The following is an 18,418-nucleotide window of genomic DNA, read 5'->3' on the forward strand; positions in this document are numbered from 1 at the left end:
AACTATTCTTCTTCTGCAAATTGAAACTTGAATGGATTGCATTACTTCAACCAAAAGACAAAAACAAAACCAAAAAAAATACTAACAAAAACAGTTTAGCAGTATTGGCAGCAACCGAATGAATTACGAGTATGAAAAATCTTAAACTTACCTCGTTGCGTAGAGTATGAACCTCATTCTGCAACGATGCTACCATCTCACGTAGAGTGGCTACCTCACCGCGTAATGTAGACACCTCAACACGCCATGCACCATCGTCTTTGCGTAAAGTACCAACCTTCTCACGCAAGGCATTGACCTCATCACGTAACTCCCCTAACTCATCCCGTTGAGGTGGAGGTGGAGAACAGGGAGATAAACGTCGTGGCATCTTTGCCGGTCGCCTATCTTGCGGTGATGGTGGAGAAGAGGCTCGATGATGTGACAGAATAGGTGATGGCTGTCGTTGTGGAGGTGTATAGCCGGGTCGATCAGATGATGGCTCTGGGTGAGGTGATAGCTCTGGGCGAGGTGATGGCTCCCGAAGTGGAGGCTGCTCATCAACCGTTCCATCAAAAAAACGCTTACTAGCTTGCCACCAATCAGTGGCAAGCTCAGCTTCCGTGGGTGTCAGCCTCTGTAGAGGAGTGTTGGCCTCCTAACAATATAAAAGCTCAAACAAAGTTAAACGTGTACTAGTAATAACTTGTTTATAAACATATGGTAGTATTTATGTTAACTTACATTAATTATTATCGTATACCGTAGTAAATCTTCCCATTGCAAGGTCCGTTTCCTCTTCCAGGAAATAGCCCTGGGAATATCATTTGAAGTTTTTATTGCATATGTCTTCATGGCGGGAAAGGCCTCAAATATCCAAATCTACAAACAATATAATAACAAACATTAGTAATTGTTAAATAATTACTTATAATTTTGGAAACATCATATAAAAATTCTTACCTTAAAGGCCCAAATAAAGCCTGTCAAAGTGTATTTGGAACCATCGCCATGCAAACTTTTTCGATCATCCAAGGCAGACGATAACTTATTCCATGTAGCTTTCCATAAATACGAGCCCCACGGAAACAGGTTCCACGCATTTAGGTCTTCTACTAATTTGATTATATCATTTGGAATAGGTTGTCTGGCCTCTCTGCCTAAAAAGCCGGCATGCAAAAGAATTAGAAGGCATACTCGGACAACGTCGACGTCATCCATCCGAGTAAAACCATATTTATTATTCAAAAATCTTGTCAGGTCTTCTACGTGTAGACTCGGCCTCTCCAGCTCAGGAAAAACCCGGGATAGCCATGATGGGCGGGTAATGTGTCTAGTGTACCGACCTACATCATCGTGTCCGAAGCGTAGACCGGAAAACTCCTCCCGCCCAAAACACGTATACGCCGGTGGAAAATCAAACCATATCTCTTCATCACGACGTTGTATAGTCTCTGGTAGATCGCTAGTCATGGTTTGAAGAAACAGGTGTGTCAACATCGCATCTCCACCGGGATGTTGTACTTTCAGCCATGGCCCGAAGCATGTATCCTCAAACATTTTTCTTTGTGCAGGTGAAAGCTTCGACGCAATTGTTTTGGCCAGGCTGACTTTATTTCTCAAGGTCAATTGAGCCGAATAAAAGTTCTACAAAAACAATAAACATACTAAATTAGATATACCAAAAACTACACTGTGAAGATATACCAAAAACAATCATAAACATAAAGAGTAGTAGTTTATTCTTCAAACTTAAATTTGCAACACTGTGAATTTCGTATTTGTCTTTGTTTTTTGGTTGAAGTAATGCAATTCATTCAAGTTTCAATTTGCAGAAGAAGAATAGTTTCTGAAAATGAAAATCGCAACACGAAAATGACTATCGCAACGCGAATTCGACTATCGCAAAGAGAGAATCGCAACGCGAAACTAAAATCGCGTTGCGATTTGCATTTCGCGTTGCGATTCTCGGTTGATTTAATAAGCAATCTAAGTGAAATGGTTAATCTATTATTGAAATTACCAATAAACTTATCATCAATTTCAATATGATAAACCTAATAATAATGCAAAATTTCAAAAAGAAAATAATTAAAAAAACTAACCCTCGTTGGTTGATTTGGTTGATTTTCCATTTCTGATTGTGAGGGTGGCTCTGAGAGATGGAGATAGACGGATTTTTCTGGAGATGGGGACGGATTTCGTCGGAGATGGGTGAGAGAGTGAGAGATGGGGATGGGACTGAGTTGTGATTTTAGGTTTTAGGTTATGAGTTGCGATTACAGGATATACTGTGGACAGTTCAGTGTTCCAATATATTAATATTCGTGTTTGGAATTTAAAAATAAAATACTTGGCCAGGATACTAATGGCGCTTTGAAAATCGCATTGCGATTATGTATTATCGCGTTGCGAAAGTCAGAATCGCGTTGCGAAAGTAAGTATCTCGTTGCGATTTTGTATTATCGCATTGCGATAGTCAGTACCGCATTGCGATTTTCCCAATTCGCGTTGCGATTTACTTATTCGCATTGCAATTTTCCCAATTCGCGTTGCGATTTACTTACTCGCATTGCGAATTGGGAAAATCGCAACGACACTGTAGACCATCGCAACGCGATTTTCAACTATCGCATTGCGAAAATGCAACGCGAATTTGCGATAATGGAGATCGCGTTGCGAATTAGCGATCGCATTGCGATTTTGTTGGTCATTTTGGCAAATCCGGAAAAAGTTGGTTAAAATCGTATATTATATGGGATTTTTGGTCACTGAGGTTATTTTCTATATTATATTATAAATACCTTAACATTGATATGGACTGTGGGCGCAACCAACGGTATAACATTTATAATATAATATGCATGCATATTACTAAATCCACATTACATAAATCAATGGTATTATATTATAAAGACAAGTGGGGACCTATATCTGGTAGGTTTAATAATATCAGGTAGTTTTAGTAGGGTCCAATAAAAAAAATGGTGTTATATTAAACTTAGGCTCCTAAAAAAATTTGGGATTTGCGATTTAGTCTAAAAAATGATTTTTTTAATTATTAAACTTAAAAATATTTTAAAAAATGAGTTCCTCTAAACGTGGGCCCTAAACGATCGCACTTCTCGCCTACCCTCAGGGCCGGGCCTGATACTTATGCATTGTACTTATCCACGAACATGTATTGCTCTCCTGCACAACTAAGTAAACAAACATGTTTTTCCCCTAACATTAACAAGTCATTTCAGTTAAGTTACTGGTTTAAAATCGGTGAAGTCCTGTCGTCCTGGTCTCTGTGTGTGTGTGTGTCTGAACTTCACATGATTGGTGCAAGCAACTTGATCTTACTAATTTAAAGCCTCATGATTTAGTTGTCATTCTTGTGTGTGCCTCCAGCTTGATCTTACTAAAGATAATTAATTGATTCTGGAGAAATTAATGGATTGGTCCCCAATCCTCACCTCATCAGTTAATCGAAACTGGAAGTTAGTCCAATCCATTCTACCCCATAAAGCAACACTCTGCAAGTCCTCATTTCTCCAGAATCAATTAATTATCTTTAGTAAGATCAAGCTGGAGGCACACACAAGAATGACAACTAAATCATGAGGCTTTAAATTAGTAAGATCAAGTTGCTTGCACCAATCATGTGAAGTTCAGACACACACACACACACAGAGACCAGGTGGACAGGCCTTCACCGATTTTAAACCAGTAACTTAACTGAAATGACTTGTTAATGTTAGGGGAAAAACATGTTCGTTTACTTAGTTGTGCAGGAGAGCAATACATGTTCGTGGATAAGTACAATGCATAAGTATACAGGAGTTTGCACGGAACAAGGATGCTCTTAAGTGAAAAATGAAAATGAAAATAAAGCCAAGATAAGATCTTAGTCTTCTCAAGTAGATTTAATCTTCAGGAACCACAGTTCTCTTGGAACGGGGAATGTTGTTGACCTTTTGCCAGCACATACTAAATTGATGTAAAAAGGGTCTTCCTCTTGAAAATCAAAACAAATCCACCGAAAGGTGGAAAAAACAAATCCACCGAATAGCAATTGTCAAAAAGGGTAGGTTTATGTTGAAAATCAATAATGGTAAAATCTCATTTTTAGTCGTTATAATTTAGGATATTTATAAATTAGTCCTTAAGCTTCAACTATAAATAACCTATCTCATTTAGCTTCAAAACCATGCCAAAGCATTCTAGCTTTCTTCCAATACTAGAGAATTTAGAGAGTTTCTTGAGAGTTGTTTTCTTTTTTTATTAAGAGAGAATTATCATTGTTTTATCCTTGGTAGATCGAGAGAAGTTGTAATTTCTATTTTCTCATAGTGAAATTCTTCTACCATTGCCCGTGGTTTTTACCCTATATTATTTAGGGGTTTTCCACGTAAATTTTGTATCTCTTTTTATCTTCATTTTTATTTTTTCAAATTATCAGTTGCGATTTTACTCTATCCGATAGCCGTCTTCCGCAACAATTGGTATCCGAGCCAGATTAGAGTGTGTAATATCTGCTTATTGTCTTTGTGGTTGCCACCAAAAGGTGGATCTCCAACATAAGAGAGTAAGAAGGTATTACCCATTCTTTGAAAGTTCCAGAGAACTATTCACGATAGTGAAATAGTGGGAGCTATCCATAAAAGAAGTTATGGCAACGAAATTTGATATTGAAAAATTCAATGGGAGAAATTTCTCATTGTGAAAATTGAAGATGAAGGTTATCCTGAGGAAATATGGTTGTCTAGTAGCTATCAGTGAAAGGCAGTAGATTTCACATATGACAACAAATGGATCGAAATGGACGAGAATGATATGGCAAACTTTCATCTAGCATTAGCAGATGAAGTATTGTCGAGAATCGAGGAGAAGAAGACAACTAAGGAGATATTGGATCATCTCACCAAACTGTACGAGGCCACATCACTGCACAATAAAATTTTCCTTAAGAGGAAATTGTACACTCTCCGTATGCCAGAATCTACTTCAGTGACGGAGCACTTAAACACACTGAACACTTTATTTTCTCAGCTTACATCTTTAAGATGTACAATAGGAGAATAAGAACGTGCTGAACTTCTACTTCAAAGTCTACCAGATTCGTATGATCAACTCATCATCAACTTGACAAACAGTAATGTCACCAGTCTAGTCTTCAATGACGTTGCAGCTGTTGTTCTACAAGAAGAAAATTGGCACAAGAACAAGGAAGACAGACAAGTAAATCTGCAACAAGCAGAAGCGTTGACAACGATGAGAGGGAGATCAACAAACGTGGCCAAAGCAGTAGTCATAAACATGGTAGATCGAAGTCGAACAACAAGAAGAATTTAAAGTGCTACAACTGTGGAAAGAAAGGTCACTTGAAGAAGGATTGTTGGAGTCTAAATAAAAACTTCAATCCACAAGGCAATACTGCAAACATTTCAGATGATAGAGATGCTCTATGCTGTGAAGCGTCAACCACCGTGGAAGGCAGAAAAAGATTTGCAGATAAATGGCTCATTGATTCAGGAGCAACGTATCACATGACCTCAAGAAGAGAATGGTTCCATCATTATGAACCTGTCTCAGGAGGATCTGTGTATAGTTGCAATGATCATGCCTTAGAGATCGTTGGCGTGGGAATCATCAAATTGAAGATGTATGATGAACAATTAAAGTTGTTCGAGATGTGCGGCACGTGAAAGGCTTGAAGAAAAATTTATTATCCTACGGATTGTTGGATAATAATGCAAGCAATATTGAAATACAGAAAGTAATCATGAAGGTGTTCCATAGAGCGCTTGTGGTAGTGAAAGGCGAAAAGATAGCAGCAAACTTGTACATGCTGAAGGGGGAGACTTTGCTAGAAGCAGAAGCCTCTGTTGCCTCATGTAGTTCAGATTCTGCAATGTTATGGTATCAGAAACTTGGACACATGTTAAAACAAGGAATGAAAGTCTTTGTGGAGAAAAAGCTACTTTCATGCTTAACAAAGGTATCACTTCCTTTGTGTGAGCATTGCATAACAAGTAAGCAGCACCGGTTGAAATTCAACACATCAAATTCTAGAGACAAATGTGTTCTAGAATTGGTTCACTCTGACATATGGCAAACACCGGTTACATCCCTAGGCGGAGCAAAATACTTTGTCTCATTTATTGATGACTAATCAGGAGATGTTGGGTGTACCCTATTAAGAAGAAGTCATATGTGTTTTCAACTTTCAAAAACTTCAAAGCGCGGGTAGAACTTGATTCTGGAAATAAGATCAAGTGTTTCGGAATAGATAATGGAGGAGAATACACAAGTGAAGAATTTGATGAATTTTGCAGGAAAGAAGGCATCAAAAGACAGTTCACAGTGGCGAACACTCCTCAAAAAAATAGAGTGGCAGAGCGGATGAACAAACCTTGTTAGAAAGAACAAGACCAATGTTGAGGGATGTAGGCCTAAAAAATCATTATGGGCAGAAGCAGTCAATACCGCCTGTTATTTGGTGAATCGAGCTCCATCAACTGCAATAGAGCTAAAGACACCAATGAAGATATGGACTGGAAAACCATCTGATTATTCAAACCTCCATGTATTTGGAAGTATTGTGTACGTGATGTACAACTCCCAATAAATCTCAAAGTTGGATCAAAAATCCAAGAAATGCAAATTCTTGGGGTATGCTGATGGAGTCAAGGGGTATCGCTTGTGGGATCCCACTGCCTGCAAAGTGATCATCAACAGGGATGTTATCTTTGTAGAAGATAAACTACAAAGAAAAGAAGACGATGATAGCGCTGAAAAGTCAGAGACTATACAGATACATGTGGAAAATGAGGTTGAACAAGGAGATTCTTTTAAAGCAGAACCAGCACATGATGAACAAGAACCAGAGAGTTCTGAAGCACCAACAACTCGTCAATCAGATCGTGTGAGAAGATGTCCCAATTGGCACTCAAATTATGTTATAGAAGGTAATACTGCATACTGCCTTTTAACAGAGGACGGTGAGCCATCAACATACCAGGAGGCAATAAACAACTCAGATGCTTTACTGTGGATGATGGCAATGCAGGAAGAAATTGAAGCCCTTCATAAAAATAATACATGGGACCTTGTGCTACTACCACAAGGAGGAAGCCAATCGGTAACAAATGGGTCTTCAAAATCAAGTGAAATGGTGACGATCAAGTATAGAGGTATCGTGCAAGACTGGTGGTCAAAGGATATGCTAAAAAAGAAGGTATTGATTTCAATGAAATATTTTCTCCTATGGTTCGACTAACAACAGTTCGAGTAGTTTTGGCAATGTGTACTACATTGAATTTACATCTAGAGCATCTAGATGTTAAAACAACTTTTTTTCATGGAAATCTTGAAGAAGAAATTTGCATGCTCCAGCCTAAAGGTTTTGAAGAAAAAGAAAAGAAGAACTTGGTTTGCAGGTTGAACAAATATCTAACGGTCTAAAGTAGGCGCCGAGGTGTTGGTATAAGATATTTAATTCCTTCATTATGTGCCTTGGATACAACAGACTTAATGCAGACCCTTGTGCTTATTTCAAGAGGTCTGGTGATAATGATTTTGTTATATTATTGTTGTATGTGGATGACATGTTGGTTGCAGGATCCAACAAAGATCATATTGAAGAATTAAAGACACAATTGGCTAGGGAATTTGAAATGAAGGACTTGGGATCAGCAAACAAGATTCTAGGGATGCAAATTCACCGATACAGAAGTAATAGGAAGATTTGGCTTTCACAAAAGAATTACTTGAAGAAGATCTTGTCACAATTCAGCATGCAAGATTGTAAGCCAATTTCTACCCCTCTTCCTATTAACTTCAAATTATCCTCCAGTATGAGTCCTAGCAGTGAAGAGTAGAGGATGAAGATGTCTCGAGTACCGTATGCATCAGCAGTGAGAAGTTTAATGTTCGCTATGATATGCACAAGACCAGATATTGCACAAGTAGTGGGAGTGGTTAGTTGGTACATGGTGAATCCAGGCAAAGAGCATTAGAATACAGTAAAGAGGATCCTGAGATACATCAAAGGAACCTTAAATATTGCATTATGTTACGGAAGATCAAATTTACTAATCAATGGTTATGTAGATTCTAACTATGCAGGAGATTTGGATAAAAGCAAATCTACTACAGGATATGTGTTCAAAGTTGTTGGTGCAGCTGTAAGTTGGGTTTCAAAATTGTAGTCAATTGTGGCTACATCCACAACAGAGGCAGAATATGTAGCAGCTACACAAGCCAGTAAAGAAGCAATTTGGTTGAAGATGCTATTGGAGGAGCTTGGGTACAATCAAGAGCATGTCTCTCTGTTTTATGACAGTCAAAGCGCCTTGCATCTAGCAAGGAATCCATCCTTTCATTCAAGGACAAAACACATACGAGTTCAATACCATTTCATTCGTGAAAAGGTGGAAGAAGGAACGATAGATATACAGAAGATCCATACCAAAGACAACATAGCAGATTTCATGACGAAGTCAACATGATGGTACAAGGTAGAAAGAAAGGTGTGAAGATATGATTGTTCCAATCAAATCTTCAAGTGGGAGATTGTTGAAAATCAAAACAAATCCACCGAAAGGTGGAATAAACAAATCCACCAAATAGCAATTGTCAAAAAGGGTAGGTTTATGTTGAAAATCAATAATGGTAAAATATCATTTTTAGTCATTGTAATTTAGGGTATTTATAAATTAGTCCTTAAGCTTCAACTATAAATACCCTATCTCATTTAGCTTCAAAACCATCCCAAAGCATTCTAGCTTTCTTCCAATACTAGAGAATTTAGAGAGTTTCTTGAAAGTTGTTATCTTCTTTTATTAAGAGAGAATTATCATTGTTTTCTCCTTGGTAGATCGAGAGAAGTTGTAATTCCTATTTTCTCATAGTGAAATTCTTCTACCGTTGCACGTGGTTTTTACCCTATATTATTTAGGGGTTTTCCACGTAAATTTTGTGTCTCGTTTTATCTTCATTTTTATTTTCTAAATTATCAGTTGCGATTTTACTCTATCCGATAGCCGTCTTCTGCAACACTTCCCTGGATATCACAAGAAATCAGCAGCCATCTTGAAACAAATGGTACTGACCTTCTTTAGCTAACATATAATAAATTGATGTAAAATTGAACAGGGAATGTTGCTGACCTTCATTTGCCAACACCAGGTCACTGCTCTCTTCTAGCGGCAGCCATCTTGTAACAAATGAAAGATTTAAACTTAAATAGAGGGAACTAGAGCAAGCTGTAAAATGAAAAATCCAAGTAAACGAAGCAATTCAGCTCGATTATCCGTATCATCATATTCTAGCAGGGCATTAGATAGGACTAAAGGTTGCTATGCTCTCTAAGATTGTCGTCTCACCGCCAATTATAAGAATCGCATAGTTCGTGAACATATAAAGAAAGTAGACAATTGAAAAACATAATAATAACCTCAGCCATAAAATTGCTTCCGCTTGTGCCAAGTCTCTTCTCGCTCCGCTTCATGAGACCATGTCCACTGCTTTTGTAAAATGCTTCGTTACTGGAAGGGAGCAGGTGGCAAATGCTTGTAACGTCTCAACATTGGGTTCAGAGCTAGTTTGGGGGTTTCGAGGTCAGCGAGGGAGAGAAGACGGAAAGATTTAGGGGCTGTTTGTTTGCCTCTAAATGGAACCGTTCAGCGTTGAATGTTGAACCGTTCAACATTCAGCGCGTTTGTTTCGTACCTCTGAATGATTTAGTGCTGACTGATTCAGCAAAACAGTGTGAATGATTTAGTACAGAAGTATATTCTGAATAATTCAGAGTCATTATCAAACAACATGTCACATTCAGAGCTAATTCATATAGAGCATCTGAATCATTTAGCATTTGAATCATTCAGCATTAAATCATTCTGAAGTAAACAAATAACCCCTTATGGAACTGATGATTATATATGAATTACTTCTAATGAGGAAAATGAACTGTAACATACTTTTATATAGAGAAAATAACCTCAGTGACCAAAAATGTCTTATAATATACGATTTTAACCAACGTTTTTTTGATTTGCCAAAATGACCAACTAAATCGCAATGCAATCAATAATTCGCAACGCGATCTCCGATATAGCAAATCAGTTTCCAGATTCGCAACGCGATTCTGATTATTGCATTGCGATTTTCCAAATTTGCGTTGCGATTTTTCGACTATCGCAATGCGAATATGAAAATCGCAATGCGAATATGTAAATCGCAATGCGATTATGACTATCGCAATGCGATTCTGACTATCGCAACACGATTCTGACTGTCACAACACTGAATTTCAAATTCGCAACAGGTTTTAGTTTCGCAACACAAATGTTTTGGGTATATAACTACGCAGAAGAAGCAACTCATAACCTAAATCCCTAAATCACAACTCATTCCATCTCATCTATCACTCTCTCCGGCGACATCCATTCTTATATCCAACGACATCCTTCCCCATCCGGCAACAGGTTTTAGTTTTGCAACTCGTTTGTTAGTAAATTAATTTACAATAATGAAATCATCTAATGTTGATCATGTTTGGATAGATTTGTGTTTTGGAGGGTCATGGGAGAATGTTCATGGTGTTTTACAATATATGCCTTTACCCATGAATCGTCAACTAAAACTGTCATTAAAAAAGTTAACTTATGAAATTTTAATGTTACGTGTTGCAAATAAATTGAATTTAGAGCCCTTAAGTGGATTTAGGCTATCTTATCAGAGAAAAGGTAAAGTTTATTTGTTAACCGACAATGAAGATGTTGAACGATTCATTGCTTACATTAGTGTTTCGTAAGATGATGTTACATTGTATGTTGTTGAACCTAGAAGTAGTGAAGTTGGGTCAGTAGCGGGTAATAATCAACTAAGTTTTTCAACCCCAGTTTATGATGCTCAAAATTTAATGGTTCCACCATAATTTCATCACCAAGCAAATTTTGTTTCACCACATTTCCAATACCAAACACAATCTCAAAACCCACAACCTTTCCCTAATCCAAATCCCAATCAACTTTCAGCACCAAATTCCGGTTTTCGTATTAACCAGTTAGACGATGATGAGCCAACAGAAAAAATTGTGAGTACTAGTCGGTATTCGAAATTTGATCTTGGTCAATACCCGAACTTTGATCTTCGTCAATACTCGGGCTTTGATGATGTTTCAGAAGAAGAAACAGACCCTGCGTGTAATGATTTTGATATTGATCAATACCCGAATTTTGATGATGAAACAGCCGTTGCCGAGGAAGATGTTGTTGATGATAATAAGGAGGAAGTTACGACTGTGAATGAACATGTTGAACATCCATTCTGTAATTCATATAACCCTGAAGAAGAAAAAGAAGAAGAAGAAATCCCGAAGAAAAGTCCCCGAAGAAAATGCCACGGGAGTATAACTGGAATATGCCAGAATTACTTCAGATACCGGAAGAAGAGTTGGTAAAAATGCAGTTGATTGTTACACAAAAATTATTTGTATCAAGAAAGATGATTGTTTTGATACAAAGAAAGACTTGAAGATAGACCCTTACGGATGAATGCTTGAACTGCGATTTGAAGCTTGTCTTTAAGAAGTTTTGTCAGGCCTCGTATGATAGGGCCAAGTGGTATAGTAAATTCATCATCCTTAGCTTTAGGGTGTGTGGTGCATGTATCAGTTCTAGGTGCTGAAAAATTATGGCTATTACCGTTAGAGTTACAAAATTCAGTAAATCCAAGATTTTCAAATTCAGTTCCATGATCACTCCTAACACTAGTTATAGAGTAACCTTTTTCATTTTGGATTACTTTTGAAAACGTGATGAATTGTTCTAATGCTTCATCTTTAGTACTTAAAAATAGAACCCAAGTATATCTAGAATAGTCATATACCAAGACAAATGCATATTGTTTTCCACCCAAGCTAGTAATTCTAGTTGGCCCAAAAAGATCTAAATGGATCAATTGTAAAACTCTACTAGTTGATACATCATTAATGGATTTAAAAGAAACTCGCTTTTGTTTTCCTTTAGCACAAGCTTCACAGATTTTATCATTATCAAATTTAAGCTTAGGCAACCCTCTTACTAGGTCTCCTTGAATTAACCGTTGCAAAACACTCATACTAGCATGTCTTAGTCTCCTATGCCATAACAAATTATCATGCTCATCCCTAGCAACTAGGCACAAAATAGTCATATCAATAAAATCTAAATGCATCATGTATATATTCCTATTTTATGACCAACAAGCATAATCAAAAATAGATGCAATGTCAATCAATTTTGCAATCATTTAAAATAAAACATTGTATCTTTTATCAAATTTATTTTTCAAAAGATTATGCTTTTAACCCTTTCACATATAAAATATTATGCAATGTTGATTATAGAGATTAAGAGCACATGCATAAAGTTTTTGAAAATGTTATGCATTAAAACTTTATAATATTTAAACAAAAATCTATGCATAAACATTAAGAAAAATTTCAGGTCAAAATTTTGCAAAACCAAAGTTCTTGAAAAATCGATATCAATTGTTAAAGAGATATCAATTACATTTTAAAAACAATTTTGACCAAAAAAAATATGATGAACTAGAGTTTATAAAACATTACCAAAAATTATTATGTTCATCATACAATATTTTTCAACATACATGAGACAAAACATAATCATTTAGAATTATTTAACATTTAAAACCTCATGCATGCATAAACTAAATGAGCAACCAAATAAAAAAAATTAAGTTTAGAGGTTACCCATTCCTTTTTCATGTGTGGCTAGAGCATCTTGAATATCATCATCTTTATGACCATTGCTCTCACACACCTACAAGAGACATTTAAGTAGATTTTGGTATCCAAATTGCATTGGATCCTTGAACATTAGTTTCAATGCCTCTTGTTCCTTTTGGAACCCATACTTGTCTAATTTTAAATCGTTTTCCTTTCTTTAAAGGACAAGTATGTTCCTAAAGACCATGATAATGACAATGTGAACATATTGTCATTATTGAACTAGATGAATTATTTAGAATGATCTCTTTTTCTCTTGTTAAACATTCAAGCTTATCTTTCAAATTGAAATTTTCTTTTTCGATACTTTCAAATTTCATTTTTGAGAGTTCTAAATCCTTCTTCAAGATTTCATTTTGATTTTCAAAATCTATTTTCATTTCTAGGAGAAGTTTGTTTAATTTGAAAATTTCTTTTTCAAAGTTTTCAGATTTTATTTTTGAAAGCTCTAACTCTTTTCTCAACATTTCATTTTGATTTTCCAAGTCTGTTTTAGCTTTCAAAAGAAGATCATTTTTAGCAATAAATTTAGAAATCAATTTATTGTATTTGGAGTTCATGGTCTCAAACTCCGAAAATAATTTATCATAAGCATCTTGTAACTCATTAAAAGATTTTGAATTTGATATATTTGAGTTAGAAGATACCTTTGGCTCTGTGAGAGCTAATAGAGACACCACTTTTATTGGTTCTTCTTCTTCCTTCTCTCTATAGATCTCCTCAAGCTTATCCCACATTTCCTTGGCACTTAACAAGAAGAAACTCCTTTATATACATTAGGATCAATTGCACAACACAACATGTGCATAGCCTTTGAGTTTTGTTGAGCTTCCTTCCGTTCTTGAACACTCCACTTCTTTGCCTTCTTAGTAGGAGAGGAATATCCTTTCTTGATTATCATCCAACTTCCATATCAAATGCTTTGATGAATATCATCATACACCTCTTCCAATGATGATAATTTGTTCCATTGAAGTGTGGAGGCACGTTAATAGGTCTAGATTCTTCCATTGAGAATGAACCGGAGTAGACGCCATCTTTATCGATTTAACTCTTCCCGGATCGACTCAAGAGGCGATTAAACCTTCAAATGAGTTAGTCTCTGATACCAATTGTTGAGTTAATCGATTGACGGAATCGGCCAAGAGGGGGTGAATTGGCAATAAAAATTTTGGTGGAATCTTTTGCAGAAAATTGAAAGAAATTGCATAGCAATTTAGAGTGGTTCGACTTTATCAACCAAAGTCTACGTCCACTAACTTAGCTATCCACACTAAGGATTTTCTAACAAATTCACTAATTTGTTCTTTCTTTTGAGGCCAAAGAGATAACCTTACAACTCCCTCAAGAATATACCCCAATTCTTGAGAACACTCTTTTCTCAAAGAGAAATACAAATTTGCAAACTTACAAGAAAAACCTCACAAGGTAAATATGTTTGCACAATTCTAGAACAAAGAAAGAACACTCAAGAATAAATACAATTGAGCACAATAAGTGTTCTTGAAAGCAAAATGAATATTGAATGAAAAATAGGCTTGAAATGCTCAAACTTGAGGTTTGATGCTTTCTCTTTGATTCTCTCTTGATTCTAGTTGCTTGATGTTTCTTGTTGTTGATCAATGGCTTCTAAGCTTGATTAAATACACCTTGAATCACTTCTGAACGTTGGGGATAATTAGAGAAAATAATATAGCCGTTTTAGTGTGAAAACAATTAATAAAACAGTTTGGAGCGTGGGGGGAATCGGTACCCCCTATGGGGAATCGGTTCCCTAAGTGTAAAATTCAAATATTTCGACCGTTATACAAGGGGGGAATCGGTACCCCCTGTGGGGGAATCGGTTCCCTCCGAGCATACTGGAATTCTCGGAGCCAAACCATTCAGGGGGGAATCGGTACCCCCTTGGGGGGGAATCGGTTCCCTCTGAGCAATCTGGAATTTTTGGCTTTGAAATGGTTCGAAATACTTTGTAAAATTATTTTGAAATTGTTTTAAGATTAAAACTTAATTTTATACTTTGAGTAAGGATTAAAAATGATCTTTGAAAGATTTGGAGTAATGTTTTGATATTCGAATAATTCTATCGAATATACTTAGAAAATCATTTGGAAAATCTTAAAATTCATTTAACTTAATTTGTTATATCGAAATATCAAAATGTTTTCAACAATAACATTGAACTTTAGTTTAAATTCAACTATATCACTCCGTTGTTAAGTCAATAACGAGACAATAACATGGCTGGTTGTTGATGTGACTTGTCACACCAAAACGACATTATTTTAGACACTGAACTTTAGGGGTATATTGATTTTACTATTCAACTATAAAAACAACTTTTTTTTAGCACTACACTTTTTGGTTGTCGGTGACAACTAAGCATTGTTCGTCATCTGTAACACCCTTATCCCGTTTACGTCCCAAAATATGAGTCAAAGATGTTACACTATTCACTTTGACATTTCTTACATAAAAAAATCGTAAACTTTTTATTCCATTTTAAAATTTCAATTTAACGATTAAAACCAATTTAATTAATCACATAAAATCGTAAAATAATATTTTCATCATCAAATTTAAATATGATTTTAGACAACAACTAGGCAATTCGATACTATTTCATAATCTACATAAAACTGCCTAAACGCTATCTGATTTAAAAATCAATCAGTTACCTTTTAAAACATAATATTATAAAAATATTATTCATTTGTACTATCAAACATAATTAATACTAACCAAAATAAAGCATATATAATTTACTATTATAGACCATTCTAACTAATCTATCATAGCAACCAAACAATCATAATATACATGTCACTAAAAGTAAAAAAAAACAACATCATATATGCCTTTTTGATACTTTAGGTAGGTACGATCTCCAAAAAGATGTTCGGGAGGCTCCTCACTTCACGTCCTTTTTCTTATCTGAACTTACCCGTGAAAATCATCACATACTGAGTAAAACTTAGTGAGGCAGTATAAAAAATTAAGGTGAGATAGAATATACAAATATCATAACATTTCAAAATAATAAAATTTAATTCAAATAAAACAATTGAATTTCCAAACGGACTTATTTAAATCAGGAACTTGAAAATCATCATTTCATGATTTCATAAAATTCATGATAATCAATATCAATCACAATAATCATTTCATATTCTTTTCCATTCAATCATATTTAAGTACTTTCACATTTCATTCTCATAACTCAATGTATATTTAAGATAATGCAATGACGTGAGTCAGACGAGTGTGCGCAATAAGCACTCCAAGTGCTATCATCATAAAATAGAAATATACACTCCAAGTGCCTCATATCATTTGCACAAACGATGCTACATATAATGTACACTAATGTATAATATCAACATCAATAAATAGAGATCGCTCCACCTCACGACATTGCAATTGTACCTACGACTCTAAATGCAACATACAATGGGCTTTCTAACAAAATCATATCATTATAAATCCATCATTTCCATTCAGTAGTATCTTCATATATCATTTATCAGAAAACGTTAAACATAATTTAATTCAAATCATTCTTTATTTCAAATCATAAATCATTTCAGTAAACATTATGGAAATGTTCCATAATTTAATTCAAATCATTCTTTAAAAATCATATGAGGTTGACTTATCTCAATTCGTCCTCAATTAATTATAATTAAATAAATAAAATGCACTCACCTTTGCCTCACTAAAATCTTTTATAATGATATCATTTATTCCTGTGCTTTTTCCTTCTTTTTCGAATCACTCAGATCACAAAATTTGTCGTGGTCTGGACGACATCGTATAAATAACACAATGTTCAAAATATATGTTAGTATTGTACTAACATAATCTAAACCCAATAATAAAAATTCTATAAAACATAATCGATATAAAAATAAAATAACTAATCCATAACAAACTTCAGTCCTTCCAAAATAACTCCTCCAATTCCATAATCACTCATTTGCATCATTAACCACTCAACTTTCATAAACTTTGCATTTAAGTCACCATTTATGAGTTCTTTTTAGAATTCACATCAACCTTGCTAATTAACTCAAAATGGTCCATCATCATTTTTACTTATATCAAGTCAATCACTAAAATTCCAGCATTGTAAAGTATATTCAATTCAATACCTTCACATTTTCATAATTACAATTTAATCCCTTATTTCCTACTCTGTTCGAATTCAACCATCATACTTTACCAAATTTGCAATTTGGTCCCAAATTTGCAATTTGGTCCCAAATCAATATTCTAATTTAAAATTCAGCACTCAAATATTAAATTTCAACATTGAATACTCATAATTGAGCAATTTCACTTCAATGTCTCATCATTTCCAAAACTTGCAAAATAGTCCTTTATTATCTCAAGGTTCCAAATTCATCCAAAGCAACTTCCAAAGCATGTAGAACTAATCTAATATCAATTATAGACCATAGAAAATTTTTGAACATTTTCCTTAATATAATCCCCCATGGTCGAACCTACCTAGTATATTAGGTCTTAGATTTCATTCAATTTCAAGCATGAATTCAAGCTTCTTTAATCAAATTCATGCAATTCCAATCATTCCCACATCAAATTTAATCCAAATTCAATCAATTTCTCATAAACCCTAGCTTGATTGAGTTGGGTATATGCAATTATAAATGATTTTAATCATCACACATGCTTGGAAATTAATCTACAACACTAATAACGTAAAAATCATCATTTAATTTTTCAAAATTCAACATGATCTTCATGAACCCTAATCATGAATTTCATTATCCAAACATTTTTCTATGAAATATTTATACCAAATGATAGAGAATTTCAAGTAGATTAATTATTTATTTAATAGCTTAATCTAAAAAACAATTAAAAATGGCTTAAAAATAAAAAATAAAAACTTGTTTACTCTTCAATGGAGGTCACGACAATGGGAGGATGAAGATGATGATTTTATTGAATTTTCTTTAAAAAAAATTCCATAATACACTTGGCTTTATAATAATTAAATGAATTTAAAATTCATTTAAAATTAGTTTACCATTTTGCCATTAATGAAACTTGATAATTTCAACCATGCCATTGCAATATCTTCCAATTTAATATTACAAAGTCAAATATGAACAAAAAAATTGCCTTTCCACCTTTGCCCATGTAATTTTTAAAAATTACAATTTAGTCACCTAATTTCATAATTTTGGCTCAACATGAAACATCGATCTTAATTCCACTGATCCATGTTAAATTATGGAAATAATATTTCCAACCATTTTCTATCAGCCTTCAAAAATTTCGTAAAATTTCGGTTCGATCTGATTATCCGAATTCTCATCGGACTTTACTACTTTATAGCTTTTAATACAAATCCCTAATCAAAATTTTGATTCTCATAAAAACATCAATTTAGAAATAAACTATTCATTTATAGGATAAAATTTATTTTCAAGAAAATTACCACTTTGATCCCTAAACTTTTCCAAAATTTTACACTTTAGCCACTAAACTTTTAATTTTACATTTTGGTCACTAACCAAAATTTGGGATATTACATCATCGGCCATATTCCACGGCCATATTCTATATCAAAATGTTCATACTTCACTCCTCTTTCTTCTCTTAGGACTGATTTTCTACGAAAGC

This window comes from Hibiscus syriacus, unplaced genomic scaffold (assembly GCF_006381635.1).
Source record: "Hibiscus syriacus cultivar Baekdansim isolate YM2019G1 unplaced genomic scaffold, ASM638163v2 tig00109971_pilon, whole genome shotgun sequence".
In the NCBI taxonomy this organism is placed as follows: domain Eukaryota; kingdom Viridiplantae; phylum Streptophyta; class Magnoliopsida; order Malvales; family Malvaceae; genus Hibiscus; species Hibiscus syriacus.